General features: G+C 45.4%; 1 protein-coding gene across 1 annotated transcript in view; it reads right to left on the bottom strand.

The window, feature by feature from the left end:
- CAPN13 (calpain 13) overlaps positions 1-18,205 on the bottom strand; it is a 229,951-nt gene extending 211,746 nt beyond the window's left edge. Inside the window, exon 1 of the mRNA XM_088467992.1 lies at positions 17,963-18,205. The gene's annotated coding sequence lies outside the window, so the exon portion shown is untranslated. The remainder of the gene's footprint in view (positions 1-17,962) is intronic.
- Positions 18,206-18,702: the final 497 nt, after the last annotated feature.

An 18,702-nucleotide genomic window follows, 5' to 3' on the forward strand; every position in this document is an offset into this window, starting at 1 on the left:
TTTTATTTTTTCTTCCTGTGCTTGGGGTTCTTAGCCCTGTCTTTGGGGCCACATCAGCTTCCGTGTTACTATGGCATCCGACTTGCCGCATGTTGCGGTGGTAGATACCAAACAACCGGAGCAATTCAGAATTACTCTAGTGTAGGGACAGCTGCTCTGAAAACCCTATTGCACTACTTTTGTCACTAGTTAGTAGTAGCGAACGTTTACACTGCCAGGTTTTGACCCGACAGTGTGTACTCATTAATGAATAAATACTGTAAGTAGTATCAGGGCCACCATCAGTGGGGAATGCCGATACTGGAGTCCCGGGCCCGGAAACGGCTCGGAAACTGTCAGAATGGTGGTGGGGCCTGCCGGGGCCCACGCGCTCTTACCACCGCTGAACAGCCCACAACCGGCATTGCCTCCTTGAGTTAAAGAGCCGGGCCTGCTGGCTCCCTTATTAGTAATTAATTATACACTGAGGTAGATAACTGCCATCCGTAGAATTTTCTAGGGATGGCAGTTACCTCCCTCAGGGGTTTATTTATCAAACAGTGAAAAACTTAGTGAAGCGGACCATTGAAGAAGTTGCCCATAGCAACCAATGAGCTTTGAAGTAACATTTATTAAGTACAGTCTTAGAAAATAATAGGTAGGAGCTGATTGGTTGCCTTGGGCAACTTCTCCACTGGTCCGCTTCACAAAGTTTTTCACTGCTTGATAAATAAACCTCTCAGTATTAATTACTAATAAGGGAGCCTTATCAGGACATACAGGAAGAATAATCATATTAAGGGGTCTATTTACTAAGCAGTGTTAGGAGACAGAGTGAAAAGTGATAAGAAAGTGATAAGGTGCCAGCCAATCAGCTCCTAACTGCCATCTCACAGGCTGTATATGAAAAATGACAGTTGGGAGCTGATTGGCTGGCACCTTATCACTTTTCACTCTGTCTCCTAACACTGCTTAGTAAATAGACCCCTAAGTCCAGAGCGCACCACAGCTTTTTCTTTATATAATTCTAATTCAATAGAGATTGGGATACCTCTATATGTGGTACAGCTAGGGATACTACATAGAAGGGCTAGAGCGCTGTACCCCTACCAGGTGGACAATTAGAGATGTGCGCTGACCCCTGTATTTTGGATTTATATTTGGTATTGGATTCCTCTTCATGTTTCGGGTTTGCAAAACCACCCTCAAGTGTTTTGGTTTTGGATCTGAGTTTTGTTTTTTGTTTTTTTAAATTGATAAAAAGTTTTTGACATTTTTTTTTAAAAAGTTTGTAATTTTTACAGTCCAAACCCCCAAAATTTTGGTTTTAAAAATCCAAATTCCAAACTGCAGGAAGATCAGAACCATGACTCGGATTTGTCTGGATTCACAAAATTCGGTTGGATTCAGATTTCTGGAGAACTGAACAGCACATCTCTAACTGCAATGTTTTTATCACCTGCATTTTTATTATATGTCAAATGTGGCATACTGTATCTTTTTCTCTCTAAGGGCTCTATTTACTACAATCCGCATATTGAATGTGGATTGTAGTGTGATATTACCGAGTGATTTCGCATTGCGAATTCAGGCAATATCACAGGGATTTACTATAAATCTCTTGCAGGGACAGAGCTTGTGATAAAGCTCTGTCCCTGCGGATCCCATCCGCACTCTAGTCGCGGTATTTTCGGAAAAAATACCGCGACTAAGAGCCCGCGCATGCGCCGACCGACCACCGCTACTACCCCCCACCGATGCTAAACCCCGTCCTCTGGTGCTAAGCCCCGCCCCCCGCGATTGCGGACCCCCGCGACCCCCCCCCTTCATTACACTTGCCTGCATCCTCCTGGCCTCCGGTGATCTTCTCCGGGCTTCCCGATCAGGTGATCTCCCATACTGCACTGGGGCCCGATCACCTGATGACCGGGCCCCAGTGTACTATGGGAGACCAGCTGACCGGAGAGGAGCCATCACCGGAGGCCCGATCACCGGTCCCTGGATTCAGGTAAGGAAAAAAAAAATGTTTAATTTTTTTTTTCTTTTTTGTACAGCAATCAGCTTGCGGTCTGCTTAGACCACATAGCTGATTACTGGTACCAGCTCCCGCCTCTGCTATCCCCATTAGAGCAGAGTGGGAGCCCGGTAACCGGGGGAGACCCTGGATAACGCCACCTCCAGGTGGCGTTATTATCACAGGGCTTCCCCCGGTATTTTTTTACAATTTATTTTTAGTAACTTAGGTCGGATCACATTTCCCATTACAATAATGGGAAATGCGATCTGCTTTACTAAAAATAAGTGATACTGGGGGTTGGAGTAGAATTTTACTAATTCTACTCCAATTGCCCTATAGTAACTACAGGTGAAACTAAAATAATGTGAAAAGGGTGTGAAAACATCCTTTTTCACTTTATTTTAGTAAAAATAATGTTAATAAATAGAGCCCTTAAACTGCATGTGGAATGTCCAAAACATTGTACAAGTGACTGACACGTTGTAGCTTATTTATCAGTATTCCTCTCCCTGAGATGAAACAGGACTTTTTTTTTTAAGAAAAAGAAATGACCCTTCATATTAATATTATTTATTAAAAAAAAATTATATAGGAAGCTAATCATCTGCTAAAACGACAGAGGCGTCACCTAGTGCGCACTCTGGATACCCCCACTGGAGGCGCGCCCCGGCCGAAAAGGAGACGTGGCCTAAATAAAGGGGACATGGTCCCAATAACATCACTCCGGGGGCAGCACCTGGAAACTGGCCAGTTTGCACTGTTGGCTCCTCTTGTTCCGTCACTACAGAGGAGTCAGCATTTTGGTGTCACCCCCTCTGAGGGTGATACCCGGGTGTGGCCCGCACCCCCCTCATGACGCCACTGTTTATACTATATTAGTAGCTATAACATAAATGAACCATTTTTATTTACTCCCAACAAAATAAATATTATAATAACCCAATTTAACGGACTCTTTTCTCAAGCTTCAGAAAGGAATTTATTTCTCTGAAATGTTGCTGCTGTGCCTTTTATATAAAATACGCAGAGATGTGCGCCAACCCACGTGTTTTGGTTTTGGATCTGGATTCATCTTTGTGTTTTGGTTTTGGTTGTGCAAAACCACTCTAATGGATCCTTTTTTTTTTTTTTTTTAATTAAACACCTAAAATGACGCCATTTTTACCTGTTAGTTAGCATGCAATCCAAAACCAGAGATCAGGTTTTAAATCTGAACTGCAGGAAAATCCGAAGCGGGACTCGGTACCCCAAAGTGATTCCGAACTAGTCTCTTCTCAGAAACCCTAAATTCGGTTGTTGTCGGTTCTCTGAGAATCAGACACGCACATCTCTAAAAATAAGTTTGCATAAGGCCTACTTGAGTGCCTTCATTTACTGGTTTCTATGTGATCATTGCCTCTAAATATTGGGTGCTTTGTGTCTGTCTTTGAAATTTACATTACATATTTATCCAGCTGCAGGTTGGTGATGGGGACCCACATCTCCGCAGGTGATACTTATCACCGGAGCAATTCAGCATTGCTCCGATGCGGGGACTGCTGCTCTGAACAGCAGCTGTCCCCGTAATCAGTAACACGGTTACTTCAGTGTAACTTACCTCCCCATGGCCGGCTTCTGTGTATGTGTGACCGGGAGGCAATGAGGAGGCGGCGAAGGGAGAGAATAGCCAGCCTGGGGAGCATAGAACCAGCCTGGAGAGCAGAGAGTCAGTCCATGGAGAGGACAGCCACCCTGGGGAACAGAGATCCAGCCTGTGGAGCATAGAACCAGCCTGGAGAGCAGAGAGTCAGTCCATGGAGAGGACAGCCACCCTGGGGAACAGAGATCCAGTCTGGGGAGCAGAAAGCCAGACGGGAGAGGACAGAAGGCCTGGTGAGAGGAGAGCCAGCCTGGAGAGCAGAGAGCCAGCATGGGGAGAGGACAGCTGGCCTGGGGAGAGGACAACCAGCCTGGAGAGCAGAGGGCCAGCTTGGGGAGAGGATAGCCAGCCTGGGGAGCAGCCAGCCAGCCTGGAGAGCAGAGAGCCAGCCTGGTGAGAGGACAGACAGCCTGGGGAGCAGAAAGCCAGACTGGGTAGAGGACAGCCGGCCTGGGGAGAGGAGAGCCATCCTGGAGAGCAGAGAGCCAGCTTGGGGAGAGGACAGCCACCCTGGGGAGCAGACAGCCAGCCTGGAGAGCATAGAGCCAGCCTGGGGAGATGACAGACAGCCTGCGGAGCAGAGAGACAGACTGGGGAGAGGATAGCCAGCCTGAGGAGCAGAGAGTCAGTCTAGAGAGCACAGAGTCAGCCTATGGAGAGGGCAGCCAACCTGGGCAGCAGAGAGCCAGCCTGAAGAGCAGAGAGTCAGCCCCTGTAGAGAGAACAGCACCCTGGAGAGCAGAGAGCCAGACTGGGGAGAGGACAGCCAGCCTGGAGAGCAGAGAGTCACACCAGTGAGAGGACAGCCAACCTGGGGAGCAGAGAGCCATCCTGAAGAGTAGAGAGTCAGTCCCTGTAGAGAGGACAGCCACCCTGGAGAGCAGAGAGCCAGACTGGGGAGAGGACAGCCAGCCTGAAGAGCAGAGAGCCACACCAGTGAGAGGACAGCCAACCTGGGGAGCAGAGAGCCAGACTGGTGAGCGGACAGCCAGCCTAGGGAGCAGAGAGACAGCCTGGGAAGCAGAGAGCCGGCTGGGGGTCTGCAGGAACATTAATAGTGAAACAAAAAGGCAGAAAAATAGTTACATTCTCTGCACTTTTCGATTTTCTAAGTTTAGGGAAGGGAAAAGTATAGCTTTTGCCAGGTAACATGCTAGAGAAATGTTGGTTTCACATGGCACCCTGCACCCATAGCATACTTACCTCTCCAGAGTTCCACGTAGGAGCGTGGGTCCAGCGCTCTAAAAACGACTGGAAAATGGCCGCCGCTGCCATTTTCCCGTTGACCTGTGCATACTAGTCTATAGACTCTGGGGGCACTCTAGTGCCCAGAGTCTATAACTCCGGCGCTGGCCACGCACAGCTCAGTGCGCTGCCGACCGCCGGACAGAGAGGAGGGGGCCCCATGTCGGAGACTGCACACGGGCCCCCTCCTCTCTAGTAACGCCCCTGGCAGGGACATTATACTAATGATCCCATTTGAATGTATATATCTCTTTTTATATAAATATATAACAGCTTCATAATGGGGGTAAGGTGCAATCAGGAAGATTGCTAGACCTTTCATGGAGTCAGGGAGATTGTTGCTATTTCAGGGAGTCTCCCTGACAATCAGCGAGAGTTGGCAAGTATGCCTAAGTTATTGCAATGCGTAGATTACCTTTCGTTTTCATATTGTATCACACCGTGCACTCCCATAAAAACAAATGTTCTACAATCATTAACCTTTTATTTCTTTACAGCCTTGTAACCAACTCTGTAAGATCGCGTAGGAACTGATGCATCAGTTTTACTATTTAATAAAAATATAACATAACATACTTCCAACAGTTTATACAGCCATATAGGTGGCCCTTGCCGGTCGCTTAAATAATTATTTTCTCACTTTTTAAAAATATTTGCTGACACAACCATCATTTACTGACACATTATTTAATTCTACATTGTGTCTAAAAAAGTAAAAATTCTATTGTATCATCTACGGTATGAGGCCGGAATTAGGGATCGTGACCTTGTTCTGACACAAAACCAATGGCGTGATGGATGCCACTGTATGTTAAATTGATTACTGTCTGTCGTATGTCAGTCTTTATGTACAACAAAAATTGCAGAGCTTGTGCTTTATCTAAGCTTTAAAGAAATATGGCAGGACTTTATAGCTCAGAACACGGGTCAAAAACAGACCATAAAAATGTCATGTGAGCGACTATTACCTTCATACGTGTTTACATACAGTATGTTTATGTTTTACAGTTTGTCTAGACAAGAAGTTTGTTTTTGAGTTCCAAGGGGAATGGAAGGCTAGAAAGCCATGATGGAAATACACCGTATAATGGGAGAATTGTTCTCTTGAACTGTGTCCTGCACACTTCATGGATTGGCACTTGGGATGCGGGAGAACTGCCCACTTTCCCGGGAGCCGGGAGACTCTTGTCCAAATTTGTGAGTATGGTATAAGGGACACTAAAACACTGAATGAGTGGCATAATGTTGCTCAATGCCCCCGTGACTTCTTACTGTACTGATGAAGCTGTCCTCAATGTCAGTGATGTAATGGGAGTGTGATGTCACAGCCAAGTGCCATTCTCAGGAGCAAGGGAAGCTTGCTATGGTAAAAGGCAGAGTGGGTGGTGGTGCAGCACCTTAGGTGGGTGCCACTCCCAAAGGGATGTAGTGAATATGCCAGCGGACGGGATAGCAGCCGCCGTTATACCGACGCCGGAATCCTGCTGCCCTGCAAAATGCAGACGCCGCTTTCCCAAATAGGATCATCCCTACCGCCGGAATCCGGGACGTAAAATCCGGGTAAGTATTCACGTTAGCCCGGGGAAGGAGGAGTTTAGGTTTAGAGACCCCTAGGGGGGAAATTAGGTGTACGCACCCCCCGGTGAGAGTTAGGGTTAGGCTGCGGGGAGAGGCGGTTAGGGTTTGGCACTACCGGGGGGAGGTTAGGGTTTGGCACCCCCCTGGGAGACTTAGGTTTAGGGTGCAGGAAATGGGCGTTTGCGTTAGGCACCACTGGGGGGAAGTTAGGGTTAGGCACCACTAAGGGAGGGAGAGGGGAGGGTTAGGTTACTTACCTTCACCAGTTGGGATTCTGCACACTCCCATAGGCGGGGGTGGAGCGACACCACCTAGGGTGTCCCTAAAGCTTGCACTGTCCCAGACTGTACAGCCATGGCCAAAAGTTTTGAGAATTACACAAGTATTGGTTCTCACAAAGTCTGCTGCTTCAGTTTTTATGATGGCAATTTGCATATACTCCAGAATGTCATGAAGAGTGATCAGATGAATTGCAACTAATTGCAAAGTCCCTCTGTGCCATGACAATGAACTTAATTCCAAAAACAACAGTTCCACTGCATTGCAGCCCTGCCACAAAAGGACCAGCTGACATCATTGATTAGTGATTCTCTCGTTAACACAGGTGAGAGTGTTGACAAGGACAAGGCTGGAGATCACTCTGTCATGCCGATTGAGTTTGAATAACAGACTGGAAGCTTTAAAAGGAGGGTGAAGCTTGGAATCATTGTTCTTCCTCTATTAACCATGGTTACCTGCAAAGAAACACGTGCAGTCACCATTGCTTTGCACAAAAAGAGCTTCACAGGCAAGGACATTGCTGCTAGTTTATCGGATTATCAAGAAGGAGAGAGGTGCAATAGTTGTGAAGAAGGCTTCAGGGGGCCCAACAACATCCAGCAAGTGCCAGGACCATCTCCTAAAGTTGATTCAGCTGCAGGATCGGGGCACCACCAGTGCAGAGCTTGCTCAGGAATGGCAGCAGGCAGGTATGAGTGCATCCTCACGCACAGTGAGGCAAGACTTTTGGAGGATGGCCTGGTGTCAAGAAGGGCAGCAAAGAAGCCACTTCTCTCCAAGAAAAACATCAGGGACAGACTGATATTCTGCAAAAGGGACTGGACTGCTGAGGACTGGGGTAAAGTTATTTTCTCTGATGAATCCCCTTTCAGATTGTGTGGGGCATCTGGAAAACCGCTTGTCCAGAGAAGGAAAGGTGAGCGTTACCACCAGACCTGTGTCATGCCAACAGTAAAGCATCCTGAGACCATTCATGTGCGGGATTGCTTCTCAGCCAAGGGAGTGGGCTCACTCACAATTTTGCCTATGAACACAGCCATGAATAAAGAATGGTACCAAAACATCCTCCAAAAGCAACTTCTCCCAACCATCCAAGAACAGTTTGGTGATGAACAATGACTTTTCCAGCATGATGGAGCACCTTGCTATAAGACAAAAGTGATAACTAAGTGGCTCGGGGAACAAAACATCAACATTTTGGGTCCATGGCCAGGAAACTCCCCAGACCTTAATGCCATTGAGAACTTGTGGTCAATCCTCAAGAGGTGGGTGGACAAACAAATACCCACCAATTCTGACAAGCTCCAAGCATTGATTAGGCAAGAATGGGCGGCCATCAGTCAGTATGTGACCCAGATGTTGATTGACAGCATGCCAGGGCGAATTGCAGAGGTCTTGAAAAAGAAGGGTCAACACTGCAAATATTGACTCTTAAACTTAATGTAATGGTCAATAAAAGCCTTTGACACTTATGAAATGCTTGTAATGTTACGTCAGTATACCATAGTAACATCTGACAAAAAGGTCTAAATACACCGAAGCAGCAAACTTTGTGAAAACCAATACTTGTGTCATTCTCAAAACTTTTGCCCATGACTGTACTCTGCTAGGTTTGACTTTCTATATTAGCTGTTTCAAATATGTCAAGTTTTGTGATACATCCGTTATTTCATTATGTTTCCTTCTACTCTCTCAGATTACAGAGAGAGAGGCACCCCCAGACAGAGAGTTATACCAGTAGCGTCAGACCTGGCTATAGAGAAAAGCACATCACATGACCTGTGCACATCCTACCAGGAAAATCTCCTGGATAATTGCAATAAAAATTGTGATTTGGATGGTGGATTACTACACCTTAACGCTGCTGTACTACCTACTGTAGCAAAAGATTATAGTAAGGTACCCCTCCCCCACCCTAGCTGTTTGTTTTCATGGGGCTGCTCTTACAGGTCTGGAATAGGGAAATCATGGTATGTGACTGGTCCACCTTCTCTGCTGCCATTTAAAGCTGGTTACCAAAATTGCTGAGCTCCTGGTAAATTGTCTGGGTCTCAGCAAGGGCTATGGAGACTTGGGCGCAAGCATAAATACGCAAAATTGCATACAACTCTGAATTAGAGATTGACGTGGACCCCCGTATTTTGTTCATAGATCCACAATCTGCTGCAAAACATCCAAAATCATGCAATTTGGACCTGTTTTCATGCAATACAAAACCCAGAGTTCGTTATTCAAATTTCAGTTCTGAACTGACTACAGAACCAAACCAGTACTCGGTTCACCTCAGAACCCCAACGTGATTCCCAACTGGGACTCGATTTTACTCGGATACCCTAAGTTTGAGTGTGTTCGCATTTCAGAGAAACCGTACCACGCATCTCTACACTGAATACGTGCGAATATGCGCATTTATTTTATTTCCATGTACGCAGTTTGGGAGCAACATGCCCAATATCCATCCTAATTTTCTTCAGGCCCAATAAATGTAATTCGTAAAAGAGCGGTACAGGAACATGGAGCAACCAGCCCTAATGGGTTCCCTGAAAGGTCGGCATCAGGGGCTTCTCCTAAAGGGCGCATGAATATTACATCATTGTCTCTTCACACTGTGAGTGCAAAATGTATTTCTAATCAAAATCAATAAGGTTAGAACTAACACAGCCTGAGGATGAGGTCTGACAACAATCCCTTTCCTTGCGGTTTAATTGCATTATATAAAACATCAGAATCAATGTACTTAGTCTGCTGCAGCAAAAATCAATGTACAAAAATTTGTTCTGCTTCCGGCGTGAATCGTTATGTAAAGATTTAAGGGTTTAGCCAGTTCAATAATGTTAAAAGCCAAAGAAAGGAAAATGTTGAATTAAAGATGGAATTTTTTTTATTTTGGAGATTATCATAAATTTTTTGTATATCGTTATTCATCAGGTGGGCAGAAGAAAGGAAGGAAACCAGGGGCCTGATTCAGAGCCGCTCGTAAGCGGCCGCTCGTTCGCTCCAAGCGATGTTCGCACAACTGCGTATGCGTATGGGTTGTAATACGCATACGCAAACCAGTCAGTGTGGTCGGAAATCGAGCGCTCGCAAAATAGCGAGTGCCTGCTAGTTTGAGTGACAGGATGAGGCGTTTGTGGGTGGTAACAGGGGAAGGTGCTTGAAAACGGGGGAGTGGAGATCCGAACGCAGGCGTGCCAAACGGTCAAAACGGGCGTTTTAAGGGTGTGCATAATTAACAAAGCAGCGTCATTGACCACGTCACTTGGTTGTTTCTTAGCCTGAACTGCTCGCATGATTGCGGTAGGAAAATGCTACCACAAGCACTGCAAGCAGTTCATACGCCTTTCGATGTACTCGATTAATCTAATAAATAGCGGAGATGACGTAGGATGCGAGCGATCAAGGGGGCGTCTTTTAAAAAAGAGCGAGCGCTCAATTTAAATAGCCGGCCCCTTTTTTTGAACGAGCGAGCGCAAATAGCGTCCGGCTCTGAATCAGGCCCCAGGTGCGGTAAGGTCAAGGGGAGAGATATAAGGGAAGAGGAAGGAGGGCCCTGCTTGTAACATGAGCTGTATTCAATATGGGAGCGAAAAGTCCGTGCTGGACTTTTCGCTCCACATCGGAGCTTTTCCTGGGATAAAGTATCGGGCGCGCACCCGCTTTATTCCCGTATTCAATTTAAAATCAGCAAAAACGGGAAACGGCGAATTGGGAGCTGCGAAAAAAAAATGGGAATTTTCGGGAAATAATTGTAGGACCCCCCCTAAAGATGTCCAGACATGGGGGATCACAGTGAGTACCCCTGCTTCTGGCTGCAAAAGAAAGTCGGGGGGTATAAATAGCTGCGGCAGGTGTTTTTTCCCGACAAATGATGCAGAAGAGCACTTAGGTTTTGTTTTTTAAGTGGTCCCATCAAATTTGGGGTACATGAAAATGGGTACCAGCATATTTTTAAGTCCCTAAAGTCATTTTTTTCAAATTCTGCAAAAATGCACCTGCCGCTAATAGCCTATTCTAGAATACACCTGCCGCATACTTACACAATAGCCCTGAACCTATTTCCCTATTTTTAAACACTGTTTGCACTTTTTTTCACACCAAATTTTTAATTTATTTTTTTGGGGTGTCCTTACTTTTTTTTTAAACTTTTTTTGACACAGTTTAATTTTAAATGACATTCCCAGGGGCGCAGGCTACATTTTAAAGCCTGCACCCCTAAACACCAATTCTGCACTTTTTTTCGCCATGTAAAACATGGTGAAAACTTGTCCCGTTTTTTTTTTTCAAAGACTTTTGGAACCTGCGAAAAGTCTTTGAAATTGAATACGGGGATAATTGAAACATGCGAAAATGACGTCATCGGCGATAATTTATCGCAGATTTTGACTTTTCGCAGCCTAATTGAATACCCCCCTATAACTCACATGGAGGTTGGAGTAGATATAAAAGGAGGTAATACAAAAAGGGTATTATTATGGGGGTAGGGTGGGTGGGCTTTAGTGAATAAGTGAGTTTTGCAGGAGAGTTTGAAGCAATGAAGCCTGGGAAGAGCCTGATAGAATGAAGGAGAATATATGGTAAATTTAGATTTCTCTGAATATATAGTATATTAATTATTAATTGATCTGGGATGAGATGTACTGTATACAACCTTTAAATATATTGCTTAGCCATTTGGCTTGTGACTTGCTCCTGGCAGATTTAGGGGTCTATTTACTAAGCTGTGTTAGGAGATAACGTGAACGGTGATAAGGTGCCAGCCAATCAGCTCCTAACTGCCATGTCACAGACTGTGTTTGAAAAATGGCAGTTAGGAGCTGATTGGCTGGTACCTTATAACCGTTCACTTTATCTCCTAACACAGCTTAGTAAATAGACCCCTTCATGTTTTGATGAGAGATCATGCAAAACACTTTGCCTATCATGCATTCCAAACCGCAATGACGAGTCACTCTAAGCAAATTTTGGATGACTGCTGAGGACTTCAATAACTTGTTCTTAGGGATGGGTAAAACACATCTGTCTTCTTTTATAACTAAAGGGGCCCATACATCTGTGACTGATTGCCGCAATTCCCCGTTCTGCCGTCGCCGGGATCGGGGAATCAGGGATATCCAATATGTTGAACAATCTCGATTTTCTGACCCTAACCCAAAAATGGTCGGCATCGGCAAGTCGGGGATTTTTTAACATGGATATTTTCCCCCGATCTGCTGATGGATCGGGAAAATGGGTCGGTTCGCCAGATCGGGGAATCGGGGCCATGGATGTATTAGTTACTTAGACGTTTTGGGCCACAAAATGTATCGCTTTAGCAGTGAGGTGTAAATTGTCAAAAACTACTGAAAATCTGTAAACTGTAACAAAATTAGGGAAATTGTGGAAAATCCCTTCAGGTACCTTATTGTGACTGTAAAAAAACATACCTTTACTGCAGCATTACAGAAGAATGCCCCCTTACACACTTTGGGCCCAATTCAGTAACGCTCTGCAGGCGGATCGAGCTATTTTCTGCAACTTCGTAGGCGTCGGAGCTTTCATACATAACTCTGAGCTTCTACGTGTAATTTGTGCACATATCAGCTTGTGCCCAGCTGCCACTTGTGGGTGCAACTGAGTGGCAGCTGGGTATTTGCACATAAGATAAGAGAGTCATGGGCAGGTAGGCGGTATTGCGTTCTATTCAGAGGTGAGGGTACACGTGGTACGGCTGGCTTCAACCAGATCTCTTGCACCAAGGATAAGGCTGGCGCAAGTTCACGCTAATAGTGATGGCGACTAAATGGATGCGGACAGCTGTAAATACGAGCAGAGATCTGTATTTATTCCTGGGCATGCAATGTGATCACGGGAGCGGTAGAAAATGTCGCCATGGTCTTTAGATTGACAGCAAATACATCGACATTCAAAAACGTCAACGTGGTTAAAATGACGCCATGAGCATAATATATGTCGACATTCTGGTGTCAACATGTTAAATGTCGGCATTAGGAACATGTTACCTTTTTAACCATTCGAAGAGGGAGAGAGAAAGATTGAAGACTCTTGTTTGGGGGCACACGTATGTAATAATGATGTGATTTAAAATTATGAATATATGAATTTGAAACTATGCAACAATATGGTTATTAGTATAGTACTAGTGCACCACATATCCCCATGGTTATATCAATACATTGAGCGCTGTCTGGTATAAGAGTCTAATTGATAAGCCTTTGCAGGGAGATTGGTCTGCAACTATGGGCCTGATTCAGAGGCGCTCACTGTTTGCGAGCGCTCGCTCTGAATCAGGGCGGATTTAAAAAAAAAAAAAAATCTGCCTCCAGGCTGCTCGCATAGCTGTGGGTGACCACCCACAGCTTTTGCGAGCGGCCTGGCGATGGTCGTGATTAACGCGTCCATCGTGTTTGCGACGAGACCCTTGTGGTAGGGTCTCGGCTCCCGCAAACCCGAGTGAACTTCCTAATAGAGCAGGAAGTTCACGACTGACATCACGAATGATGTCAGTAGGGCCACCCACAAAGGGCAAGCGTTCCTTCAGGAACGCCTCCGCTTGTCCAGCCAGCCCCCCTCCCCGCCTACAAAACGAGGCCAGCTGTCAATCAACATCGACAGCCGCCCCGTTTTGTAGCGAGCCCCGGAGCGAGTGAAGTTCTCACTCGCTCCGTGGCTCGCGCACGCGCATTGCGCACGCCGCTCGTGCACACTGGCCAACCATCGACCCTCTAGCGAGCGCTATGCGCTCGCGAGCGGGTCTGAATCAGGCCCTATATCCCTCATAATTAGATATTGTTGGTTAGCTAGGGTAGCCTTATAATGGTCACAATTGCTATCTGTTTGGGTAGAGTTACACTGCCTTTAGTAGTGATTGTAGTAGAACAGCAGTGTGTCAGAACAATGTTACGAGGGTAAATTAAGAGGAGTGTATACTTCTCGTTAAGGCATAGTTATAATTACAACATATTGTTCCAATATTAGAGAGCGAATGAGCAGGGTAATGACATAACTAAAGTGCCCTAGCTGTCTTGGTTGGATATATGGATTTGAAATCATGTAACAACATGTTCATATATATAATATCAATATATCATATATCCCTACGACTAATGATACACACTGAACACTGTGTAGCATCAGAGTGAAACCAATAAGCCCTGTGAAGGGAGATTTGCCTGCAACTATATCCTTCATAACTAGATATTGCATATTAATTGTTAGATTGCAGATAATTGACATAATTAAACACAGACACTGGACAGTGGGCCTGATTCAGAGCCAGATGCTATTTGCGGACGCTTGTTCAGAAAAAGGGGCCGGCTATTTAAATTGAGCGCTCGCTCTTTGCGGTCTGTTGACGCCTCTATGTCTGAGCGAGCGAACGAAACATGCGCTCGCTATTTTGTAAAGACGCCCCCTGGCCGCTCGCATCATACGTCATCTCCGCTATTTATTAGATTAATCGAGTACATCGAAAGGCGTCTGAACTGCTCACAGTGCTTGTGGTTGGATTTTCCTACCGCAATCGTGTGAACAGTTCAGGCTAAGAAACAACCAAGTGACGTGGCCGATGACACTGCTTTGTTAATTATGCACACCCTTAAAATGCCCGTTTTGTCCGTTTGGCACGCCTGCGTTCGGATCTCCACTCCCCGTTTTCAAGCACCTTCCCCTGTTACCATCCACAAACGCCTCATCCTGTCACTCAAATTAGCAGGCACTCGCAATTTTGCGAACACACGTTTTCCGACCGCACTGACTGGTTGGCGCATGCGCATTACGACCCATACGCATGCGCAGATGTGCGAACATCGCTCGGAGCGAACGAGCGGCCGCTTACGAGCGGCTCTGAATCAGGCCCAGTGATACAGAGTGTCCGGATGTATATTGAGTCACTGGCACTCAGTAGAGGATAGTTAGAGTACATACAGTAATATTGAGATCAAGTAATGATATATGAGACTGTATTTACCAGGGTGGCTTATATCTGAATAACATCTTGGATATTGTGCAATCTAGATAACATTATCACACCATAACGATTCTAATGGACAGACTGTTGATTTATGTACACAACACATTAAATACAGAAGTGACACTAAAGGATGTATAATCCTAATACAATTAAATAAGAGTTGGTCATTGTGGAGACTAATAGTTTTAACTCGATATAAATATATAAATAAAAATAATTTATTTTATTTACACTTCAATTTCTTGATATATTTCGCCAATCTAATTTTAAAAGGATATAACAACAGGTATTTTATTTCATTTATTGATGGGTCACAAATAACAAATTTTCCATCCAGATTAGTCCGTGTGTGCCCCATTATAGGAATACTTTGCTTTCTTTTGCTTTTTCATTACATTTTTCAAACACAGCCTGTGACTTGTCAGTTAGGAGCTGATTGGCTGGTACCTTACCTCCGTTCACTTTATCTCCTAACACAGCTTAGTAAATAGACCCCTATGTAACTCTATATTAGTGTTGTGTAATACTAAACTGATCCAGTTTGTCCGATGACACAGAAGTGTGGCAAGGTATGTTCAATTAGCCTGCGGTTAAACATCAGTATATCATTTCCAAGATTTTTCATATATATTCCTTTCCCGCGCAGACCAACACAGACTGTTGTTGTCCTAGTGCAGACTCTGGGCCTGATTCAGACCCGGTCGCAAGCACTGAGTGCTCGCAACCGGGTCGATGGTTGCCCAGAGCGCATGTGCACGACGGAGCCGGCTCCGTCGTGGGCATGCATGAGACCCGTATAGCATTGGCAAGCCGTCGCTCTGGGTCTCACGCCAAAGGGGGCGTGCTGTCGATGTTGAGTGACAGCACGACCCCTTTGGTGGGTGGGCTGGGGGGTTGGCTGTCCATGAGAACGCCTACCTTCTGGGGGCGGCCCAAGTGATGTCAGTGGGAGAGCTTTCGGCTCTGTTTGAGCCGAAAGCTCTCTGGGGCTTGCGGCAACGAGACCCTACCACAAGGGTCTTGTCGCAAGCCCGATGGTCGTGATGGTCTTGACCATTGCGACCATCTTCCTGGCCGCGCATTATAGCTGTGGGTAATCACCCACACCTATGCGAGCGGCCAGGAGGCAGTTCTAAAAAAAAAAAAGACCGGCCCTGATTGAGAGAGAGCGCTCTATCAGAGCGACTGGCTCTGAATCAGGGCCTCTGCACCTATATGCCTGTATGGCCATTTTAACCATGTCGACATTTCTTGGACGTTGACAAATTGCTTGTTATCCTGAAGTCCATGTCGACGTTCTGACTGTCAACATTCAGGTTTTGGCATTTTGACTGTTGACATTCTGATTTCTGAATGTCAACACTGTGAGCGATTCCCTGTGATGGCGGATGGGCCAGGATTGGATGCTGCTATGAACCGGACCCTTTGATTTGTAAATACTCATTTTGGCGAATTTATAGTCCCAACGAATAGAGCTAAATTGAATTCGCCGTTACAGTCCCTGCCTGGCGCTGTGCGCTGCTTCCCAGCTTTCTGCCAACTAATATTCCTAGCTGACATTTCTTTTAAAATACTCCTCATAAAGTACAGTACATAAGGTCGGATTAAGCAGCGATCTCAAATTCCAACTGCGTAAGCAGTTCAAGCGATTGTTAGCCATTGCGCATGAATATATAAGCCGCACTGCGAGTGCGTGGAAAACGCACTGTGATTACAGATGCACAAAGGAATCCATCACAGAGTGAGTGACAGGCTGTGAGCATTTGGGGGTGGTGATGGGGGAGTGGTCGGAAGAAACGCAGGCGCGCCTGTCCGTGTGAGCGCCGTTGCATGGGCGCGCATAAATTAGCCACTGCCGTGGCATACGCAGCTTTAGAGCCCACTGCGTGCGACGAGACTCACAGTTTCTGCGGCTGGTCAGACCTGCTGTAAATGCTGCGTGATTGGCCGATGTGCATCAATGGTAACGATGTTTGCGCAGAAGAGCGTCAGTGGACGGATTTGAGAAAGCAGCAGTGGGCGTCTCTATGTCGGCTGAGCTGTGGCAGACATTAGCATATTTTCGCAGCTGCTTTGCGTGCAATTTCGCAGCTGCGATAGCAATTGCGATCCGTACTGAATCAGACCCATAGTGTACAGTAGCTTCAGTGGTTAAATTGTGGATATTTTAACCATTTGTATTAGAGATGTGCAGGTTCTGTTCCCAGAAAACCGACAACAACCAATTTTAGGGGTTCCGAGTCGAATTGAGTCCGAGTTCGGCATCACTTTAAGGTACCGAGTCGAACTGAATCCTGGTTCGGATCTTCCCACGGTTTGAAACTCAGATGTAAAAAACGAAATCGGGGTTTGGATTGCATGTAGACAGGTCAAAATTTTATAAACTTAGCTGTTTTTTATTTATTTATTTTTTTAAATACAGATCCAAAACAAAAACCACAGCACGAAGATGAATCCGCATCCAAAACCAAAACACGGGGGTCGGCGCACATCTCTAATTTTTGTACAATTTTTTTTACTGTGGAACAAAACATATTTATAACATATCTCACTGGACACAGAACACTGATAATTGTAGAAAACCAATGATGAGTCGTTCATCTCTAGACACAATATAACATGATACAGTATCATCATTTTAGAAATTACAGAACAATATAATTCCTTTACGTCTCCACAGTACGCAACCAAAGAATATGACGCATTACGTTTCCTAAAGAGGAATACTGCATAACCGAGACACACTACATTGTAGTGTAAACACCGCGCTAATACAGTAATAAACGCACCAAAATGCGCATAAATGCAAAAACGAAATAAATATAAATGATATTATTGAATAATATATTATTAATAATAATAATAATTGGATGTTGTATACTAAACACCATCTCTCGCTGCTGTGTGGCACATGCCAGTACTAACTGTCCCTGGTATCACATGTTAGTGGGAATGACAGAATCTCTGCGTCTGTCATTGTACTGTGAGCTCTGTCTGCAGGGAACCGACCGGCATCCTATGGGCAACACTTAGGGGTCTATTTACTAAGCAGTGTTAGGAGACAGAGTGAAAAGTGATAAGGTGCCAGCCAATCAGCTCCCAACTGTCATTTTTCAAACACAGCCTGTGAGATGACAGTTGGGAGCTGATTGGCTGGCACCTTATCACTTTTCACTCTGTCTCCTAACACTGCTTAGTAATTAGACACCTTAATGTTACTGTACAACAGATCATTCTATAGAAAATGACAATTTACCTGAGGGCAAAACCAGAATGAACAAGATCTGGAAATGATCGACGTCCTCTGGTTCAGCTGAGAGTTTTGCCTCGATATTTCCTTTTTCTCGTCCTGCTTTCTTCTTATACATCTGTCAGTGGCGTCCTCGCCTTAGTTAAACATTGACTGGATATATACCTGTATTTATTATATGTATATCAGCCAGTGATGATTACGGACTTGAGTTCTGGGTATTGCTGGCAGGTGACACGGCTGTGTGTATGTAGGTGTACGCTTTACCTGTGTGTTGCCTGTTATTGTTAGGCTAATGAGTAGCATGTTCTGGGAAGGGGGGATACGTCACTCAGGAAGCAATCAGCCAGGGTGATAGTGTTACCTGCAGCAGTGACAGGCCAGGCTCCCTCCCTGGCTTCATTTTCCTAAAGTCGTGCAATGCAGAGGTTCTGCCTGATTTGTTTTAGTTTTTGTTTTTTTAACCACAGGGGATATCTGTAAGCAGCCTCCTCAGTGCAGACTGGACCATGTACCGGTTTATTCTTAGAGACGCAAATAGCAGAACAGCCAGATGTACAGGTCGCTCTGGTTGCAAACCACAACTTCTGGTTCTATACAGGTTAGCAGGGCTAGTTCTAACACATCCGGCCACCTGGCAAGTGAGATAACCTGTTGCAGGGACTTACAGTCATGCTGGCCACACACAAAGCGATATTTTACCCGATATTGCCGATTCCGACACATTGGAACGACAGATCGTGTAA

Source organism: Taudactylus pleione, unplaced genomic scaffold (genome assembly GCF_031769625.1).
Source record: "Taudactylus pleione unplaced genomic scaffold, aTauple2 ptg000079l, whole genome shotgun sequence".
In the NCBI taxonomy this organism is placed as follows: Eukaryota; Metazoa; Chordata; class Amphibia; order Anura; family Myobatrachidae; genus Taudactylus; species Taudactylus pleione.